Source organism: Bos grunniens, chromosome X (assembly GCF_055505025.1).
Source record: "Bos grunniens cultivar Pamir isolate PY7600 chromosome X, Bosgru_T2T1.0, whole genome shotgun sequence".
NCBI classification, from domain to species: domain Eukaryota; kingdom Metazoa; phylum Chordata; class Mammalia; order Artiodactyla; family Bovidae; genus Bos; species Bos grunniens.
Genome location: NC_141194.1, coordinates 16,122,141 through 16,128,554, shown reverse-complemented (window position 1 = coordinate 16,128,554; position 6,414 = coordinate 16,122,141). Strand labels below are relative to the sequence as shown.

Below are 6,414 nucleotides of genomic sequence, written 5' to 3'. Positions count from 1 at the left end.
GAATGTCTCTCTCAGGCTAGAGGTCACTCTCTTGGCTGCCTGCCTCAGGCGCCAGCGACCTGAAAGTGAGTCTTTGTCAGGGTTGTGTTCTCCTATCTATATGGACAGAAGCACTGCTGAAGACCATGAGGTTTTTGAGGACACAGCTCAGGAATTGCAGGATCTGGTCAGATAGGAAATGCTAGCTCTTAGTGGACCAGAAAAGGCTCTCTGATGGCTTTTGTCTCAACTCCCTAGATTTTCCTTTTGTGGAATCTATGGAAATGAACTGGAAGGATTGGCCCTGGTAACTGGAGGACAAAAATCTTTTTTTCCTCACTGGCCAACCCTCCACCACCCCTTTTGCTATCACATATAGTCACGTGGTGACGCTCAGAAGGGATATCGTGATTGCTGTTCATCCCTTTATGACTCACTGCTTCTACTGCGGTCAGGACTGTACTCTGGAATGCGTATAGGCACATGAAAGATGGATGCTTCCCCTAGGAGTCCTAGCTTGGGAAACATTCTGGGAAAACTACTCTGGTCCAACCCAGGCGGCATCAGAGAAAAGGACAAATCAAACAAAGGTCTTGTTGGTATGGAACTCAATCAGTCTGGGATGCCATCAGGTCTACCGCTGGTGCATCTCCACCCTGCCTCAGTGGTAGAACCTGGAGGGATGAGTAAGACGCCTGCATCAGTAAGGGACAGACTAAGTCCAACCAGGGAAGGAAAACTTTGGTGGAGAGTCTGTCTACACCCCCATCTAGAGCACGGAAGGACGCTTCTGGTGGAAAAAAGCCACGGCTGTGGATGCCGCTTTTATTCTCTCTTCCAGATGGGAACTAGCAGTTCCAAAAACCACTCTTTTAAAATGTATTTTAAAAACTGGGACAAGTTTGATCCCCAGAGTTTAAAAAAGACACTCCTGATCTTCTTCTGTGATAATGAGTGGCCATGGTATCCTTTAGAAGACGGGGAACACCGGCCTGTTAAAGGGTCTCTCAATTACGATACTGTTTTACAACTAGACCGGATCTATAGAAAACAAGAGAAATGGGCAGAAGTGCCATATGTGTTGCTCTTGATCTCTCTGCGAGACATGCCAGCCTTATGTCCTAAGGGTACAGATTTGGGTGTGAAACCTTCAGCTGCCTCCTGTTCTCTTACTTTACCCCTGAACCTGAGGCTCCCAACTGAACAGGCTGGGAGTCAGGGCACCCTTCTAGGAGGGGTTGCCTCAGTCTCAGTAGAAATTCAAACAGTACCAATTGTGGTTGAGACTATCAAGAGGATCCAAAAAGTACATACAAGACTTTATGGGACTAACTTTACTCTATGAGCTTACTTGGAGAGATGTAATGCATGTCTTGGGACAGATGCTGACTTCTGACTTGAAAACTTGAGTTTGGGAGGAAGCTACTACTTTTGGAGATGAGGAAAGAGGGAGCTCGAAATAGCCCTCCTCTCTACTGGGAGCCAAGCAGTTCCTATAACAGAGCCACTTTGCTGAATGTATTCTTGAAGCACTCAAGTGAGCACGTGCTAAGACTGGGCTAAGTTTACTGACAAAGAATAGGGACAGAAGGAAACTCCTGGTAAATTCCTAAATAATTATTGGAGGCTCTCTACAAGTTTACTGACGTTGAGCCTGAAAGTTCAGAGGGAGAAGTGATCTTAAAAGATTTCTCACTCAGTCAGCTCCAGATATCTGACGTAAGTTACAAAAAGGGGCGTTTGGACCAAATCAGTTTTTTAAAAAACTGTTGCAGCTGGCTCAGATGGCATATTATGGTAGAGAATATGACGAGGAAAATAAAAGGCAAAAAAGAACCAGGTGAAAGACTGAAGCCCCAACAATGGCTGTTAGACCTGCTCTGAAACAGCGTGAGAAAAATGCCCAGAGGGACCCAGGTGAAAAGGGATGGGCTTGTTATTACTGTGGAAAGGAGGGGCATCTCAAGTGGGATTGCCCTCAGGCATCTAAGCTGCCCCCTGCTCCAGGTCTGGTCTGCAAAGGACGATACTGGAGAAGAGACTGCCCTCCGAGGTGTAGGCCCTAGGGGTCAGGCTCTTAGGACAATCAGGGCTGAAGGTGCCCAGGGATCCCCACAAAACTCCCATCCTAATTACACCTGAGGAACCCCGTGTATTAATAACTGTGGAGGGCCAATCAGTTGATTTCTTTTGGACACTGGGGCAAATTTCTCTGTGCTCACTGAAGTCCCTGGTCCACTTTCCTCTGGATCTACTACCATAATCGGACTGTCGGGACCAGCCAAATGCTATTATGCCAGTCATCCTTTAAGCTACAACTGGGACTCTGTGCTGTTTTCTCGAGTTTCTAATTGTGTCAGAGTCTCCCTCACCGCTTCTGGGGAGGGATATACTGAGCAAGGTCCAGGCCTCTGCTCTTTCTCTCCCATTAATTGAACAAAATGTAAATCCTAAAGTGTGGGCTGATGGAAAAACTGTGGGTCGAGCACACAATGCTGTTCCTGTCTTTATCAAGCTCAAAGACCCTCACCCATTTTCACATCAAAAGCAGTATCCATTAAACTTGAGGTGTTAAGGAAGGGTTAAAACCCATCATTGAGAATTTAAAGGAGCAGGGGCTATTAATTCCCTGTAACAGTCCCGACAACACTCCTATTTTGGGTGGAAAAAAGTCAAATGATAAATGGAGACTTGTTCAAGATATATGAATAATAAGTGTCTAATCCTTATACTTTATTGTCTGAAATTCCTAAATGAACCTAATATGACTAAGACAATTGAGAGGATTCTTGGGCATTACAGGCTACTGCCGCATTTGGATTCTGGGTTATGGGGATCTTGCCCAGCCTATAAAGCCTATAAACATATAACTGAGACTTAGTAGGCCCAAACCAACAAGTTGGTTTGGTCCCCAGAGACTCAAAAAGCTTTTGCTGCTGCTGCTGCTGCTGCTAAGTCACTTCAGTCGTGTCCGACTCTGTGCGACCCCATAGATGGCAGCCCATCAGGCTCCCCTGTCCCTGGGATTCTCCAGGCAAGAACACTGGAGTGGGTTGCCATTTCCTTCTCCAGTGCATGAAAGTGAAAAGTGAAGCTTTTAAGGCTCTTCAAACTGCTCTCTTACAGGCTCCAACTTTGAGCTTGCCCACAGGATCAGAGTTGTTACTGAAAAAAAAAGGCTATGGCAACATTGTATAAGGGCAATTGTTACTATTTTGCTAATGCCTAAAGCTCATAAATTTACTAATGGGCAAAATTTTACTATACTGACTTCTCATGATGTAAGTGGGGTCTTAAACTCTAAAGTTCAGAGTGACAATGGCTCCGTCTTTAAAGCTGCTATAACTCAGGGGTGGCAAAAGCTCTAGGAATAGAATATCACACTGTTCCTGGAGACCCCAATCTTCAGAAAAAGTTGAAAAGGCTAATGACATTATTAAAAGACACCCGTGTGAGCTAACTCAGGAAACACAAGACAGTTGGTTTAAAGTTTTACTCGTAGCTTTAATGAGGGCTCAAACTGCCCCTAAGAAGAAGGGACTGTCTCTATGACAGTCTGTTTTTCTGCACAGATATCCTCATAGATCCTAAAGCCTTAGGACTATTTGACTCAGCTTTCAGCTTTTCAACCTCCTCATTGTCGTGGCCCAGGCGCAGGTTGGAAAAGAATTTCCAGACATGAGACAGAATGAAAGAATAAAGTTTATTAGAATGGGAGACGCTGTTAGAACAGCAGGCCAGCTCAAGGGAGAACCGAACAGGGGTCCTTAGTCCACTTTTATACCCAGGGTACAAGGCGTGGGATAGGGGTCTTGCAGGTCATTTGCTGATTGGATGAGGCATGTATGCTGGGTCGGGGAAGAGTAGGGCAAATACCTTCTCCCAATGGGGTAGAAGGAGAGACAGGTTATACTGTTCCATTAATAGTTACAACATGGGGGAGGGAAGGATAAGGATCTGGTTTTTCTGTTCCTGCATTCCAAGACCCTCCTTGGTTTTATCTGCTCTTTTGTCCTTGGGTCACCACACTCATCAATTTGAAGGCTTCCCATCCAGTCCATAAGGTTGCAAAGAGTAGGACTCGACTTGGCAATTGAAGAACAACAACAAGGGAATGGAGGCTTTTTCCTGGCGGCATTAGTGGTACAGAATCCGCTTGCAATACAGGAGACGCGACTTCCATCCCTGGGTCAGGAAGATCCCCTGGAGGAGGAAATGGCAACCCACTCCAGTATTCTTGCCTGGGAAATCCTGTGGACAGCAGAGGCTGGACTACAGTCCATGGGTTTGTAAGAGAGTCAGACAACACTTAGAAACTAAACAACCAGAGGAAGATCAGAAACACACCTCTGTGATGCAAATGGAAAGGAAATCCAAAAAAGATGGATAAATGTCTACAGTAACTGATTCACTTTGCTGTACAGCAGAAACTAAAACAACACTGTCAAGCAACTATACGCCAATAAAAATTAATTAAAAAAAAATAAAAAACAAACAAATGCTCCTCTGAGTAGGAGACCTGGGAGCAGAGACTGGATTGCAAGCGGGGAGGTACTGTGCAAAGAACCCAAGGTGAGCTTTGCAAAGAGGAATCAACAAATACCAACTCTAAGGTGGAAATAAACTTTGTAGGTTACAGCAATCACAAGAGGATCAGGAGACTACAGGGGCACAGAGCAGGCAGCAAGACGGGAAATGAATTAGAAAAGACACCAGGACAAGTAGAGCTCTAGTGGGATTTTTGTGTGTCTGTGTGAGATGGAAAATTGAATTATTCCTTGCATGGGATGGAAAGCCCTTGAACAGATAGAAACAGGGAAGTGACATCAGTTCATTTCCATTTCCCAAGAATCCTTAAGATCATTTTCTGTGTTGAGGTAGGGGCAAAATGGGTGAAGGAGCTCAAAAGGTACCAACTTTCAGGCTGACTGAATAAAGTTAATATTTTAAGGTAAGACGAGTAAGACAGAAATGTTTTTCCCTGCCCTCTAGTGTGCACTGTTCATCTGCACTATGCATTAACCTGACCTCCCCAACGACAGAAACACCTGCTCAACTAGAAAGATCAATTCTTCTTCTTCTAGTGCCAGCCATGGAAACTCCTTAGAAGATAACACGCCTCTCTCAATTCTGCATGGGATCACCAAGACTCGCCATGTACCCTGCATGTGCATAGAGCTTTGGTGAAACTGATGCACAACACCAATAGATCATTTCCCTTAAAGATACGGACTGGTACAGAACAGACCAGGTCACAGGACCTGAGGAGGTATGGAGCCATACCTACCAGAAGTTCTCACCTTAAATACTTGCTTAAGACCTTACTAGTCTCACTAGCTATACTGTTCATATCCTGCCTATTTGACGACATGATCGTTTCTTGCATTACCAGATGTGTGACTGAGCCTCTGATAAAAGCAACAATAACTAAGTGACTTGAAACCATTCACCCAATAGATAGCTCTCAAAGATCAATGATAGTAATAGCAGAACTCTAGCTATGGGAAGAAGCAACAAGAGGGAATCATTTCCTGACTGTAACAGACCAGCAAGACAGGCCATCCAGAGGCTGGGGGCTACTGTCAGGAGGGCCTAGTCCCCTAATAGCACATGCAGGGTCCTATCAAAGAAATCCTGGCCTGACCTGGGGATGAGCATTCCTAGTGTTGTGGGCCACATTGGTCACAAAAACGCCTCTCAAACCTTGGTCAAAGTTAAGACCTAAAGGGAGGAGTTTGTAAAACAAAGATTGTTGCCCACTATCCAGTCCTACTGGAATCCAGTTGTGAGCCACTGCAGTCACTGACCTAAATTATACCCTAAAAGGAATTCAAGGTGAAGATCAGAGTGAGGAATTTTGTCCTCTGGGAAAACTGACAAAAGTGATGCCAGGTACCATTAGGCGTTTTTGGGTGAAAATTTTATGAACCCAGTTTCCTGCATCTTCCCATACTTGGAAAAGCACTAAAACCATTAACTCAGATGTCTGTTCCCGAATGAAGAGCAGTAACCTTCCAGCAAGATGTGTGCTTGACTGTACCCACCCAATTCTAAAGTCACAGACATACTGGCTTCCCCTCTCCTCCCCTCTTCAGAACTGTCCTCAGAGCTCTTCTAAAAGACTGTTTCCCTGGTTATCATCCTCAGGTTGGTTCAAGTGAAACTTTCCATTTATTTGTGAAGCTATTAATTTTTTCATCTTTATAAAATAAGTAAGTCATGTGTGTACTGTGCTAAGTCGCTTCAGTCACGTCTATTTGCACCCCTATGTACTGGAGCCTGCCAGGCTCCTCTGTCCATGGGCTTCTCCAGGCAAGAATACTGGAGTGGGTTGCCATGTCCTCCTCCAGGGCATCCTCCCAACCCAGGGATCGAACCCAGCTCTCTTATGTCTCCTGCATTGACAGGTGGGTTCTTTACCACTAGCGCCACCTG

General features: G+C 45.1%; 1 long non-coding RNA gene across 7 annotated transcripts in view; it reads right to left on the bottom strand.

Moving 5' to 3' along the window:
* Positions 1–3,668: 3,668 nt before the first annotated feature.
* The window catches only part of LOC147339864 (uncharacterized), a 52,784-nt gene continuing 50,038 nt past the window's right edge, over positions 3,669–6,414 (bottom strand). For 4 of the 7 annotated variants that reach the window (XR_015158841.1, XR_015158835.1, XR_015158834.1 and 1 more), the window contains one exon: positions 3,669–4,251. This is a non-coding gene — a long non-coding RNA (uncharacterized LOC147339864). The remainder of the gene's footprint in view (positions 4,252–6,414) is intronic. The other 3 variants (XR_015158840.1, XR_015158836.1, XR_015158837.1) reach the window with 2 other exon arrangements.